The sequence below is a fragment of the Trichechus manatus genome, unplaced genomic scaffold, assembly GCF_000243295.1.
Source record: "Trichechus manatus latirostris isolate Lorelei unplaced genomic scaffold, TriManLat1.0 scaffold00016, whole genome shotgun sequence".
NCBI classification, from domain to species: domain Eukaryota; kingdom Metazoa; phylum Chordata; class Mammalia; order Sirenia; family Trichechidae; genus Trichechus; species Trichechus manatus.
Genome location: NW_004443952.1, coordinates 227,027 through 228,474, shown reverse-complemented (window position 1 = coordinate 228,474; position 1,448 = coordinate 227,027).

The following is a 1,448-nucleotide window of genomic DNA, read 5'->3' as shown; positions in this document are numbered from 1 at the left end:
CGCGCCCGGGTCCCCGCCCGCCGAGGGCGCGCATCCTTGGCGGCCACTGCGCGCCGGGCGCAGACACGCGGCACGGACACACACAGACTGGCAGCCAGCGCCACGACACGGTCACACTACGGAGGCACAGCGCGAACATACACAGACGCACGACCCCGCGCACACGGCACACAGAGGAGGCTTACACACTTGTTGAGGAGACACATAGGCAACTCTGTGTACAGGGCCCAGACATACAGCTGGCACATACACGCAGCGGGGAGGTGCAGGCACTTGGCGCGGGCACACACGACTCACAGCACAGACACAGACCCAGGACAACCCAAATGGATTAACACACCCTGCACTTGCAGCATAGACACTGGATAGAGAGACACAACACACAGCACAAACACAGGTTCACAAGACACCCCATGCATGACACAAACATAGAATAAAGGGACAGTTACTGTACATATAGGGCATAGACACAGAGACACACAGCGTGCACAGCATAGATCCACAACAGAACACGCACATAAACTAGACAAACATAACAGGCATAGAGCCACAACACAGTAACAACACAGACACAAGTGAAGCAGAGTACAGCAACAACCAACAGTGCACAGACACAATGCACAGAAACACAATACAAAGATACAATTGCAAATACACAACTTAAAAATAAGTGACCCACAAAAGACACAATATATACAGTCATAGGAACAGCAGATTGAGGCTATGGGCCTGGCTCCATTCAGATAAAATCCCTGCCCCCAGGGAGAAGAGGCAGACTGGTCCCCATCAAGACTTACTCTTTGGGGCGTGGCGGAGGGTAAGGAGTGGAAAAAACTTGCCAACAACCTCTCACCCCTACCCTTCCAACTCCACTCAGCTCCCAGCCCCCACCTTACCTGCTATCATCATACTCTCCAGACACTCCCATGAGACGGGGAGTGTTTGCTTTTCCATGGGTGTGGCCAGTGGGCCGCACGCTCCCCCCAGAGCCTTCCCTGTTCATTGTCAAGTTACCTACCCTTGGTCCTCACCCTCCTTGCTTTGAGATGTGGTCTCTCCAACCTGCAGCCCCCTCAGTCCCCTTCCTTAGTTTCCCAGCTGTGAGGTCCAGAAGCCCTCTCACCTCCTCCTTACAGACATCTACCCCTTGACCGTGCTGCTCCCTCTTCCCTTATTGCCATTCTGGGTCCTCCAGCTAAAACAGAACTGTACAGTCCTGAGCACCTGCTTCCTCTCTGCCTGGGGCCCAAAAGACAGATGGGAGTGGGAATGCCAGGCAGGATCTCCCAGTCCAGAGAGCAAACCTCCAAGTCCCAAAGGCGCCTGAAAGAATGTGCTGCTTGTCCATGTTCTGCCAGAAGAACATGTATCCCTACTCTGGCAAGACTGGTGACATGAGGAGAGCACTCCCATTGCCTTCTGAGCTGGGCTTGCCTTTAGGATGCATG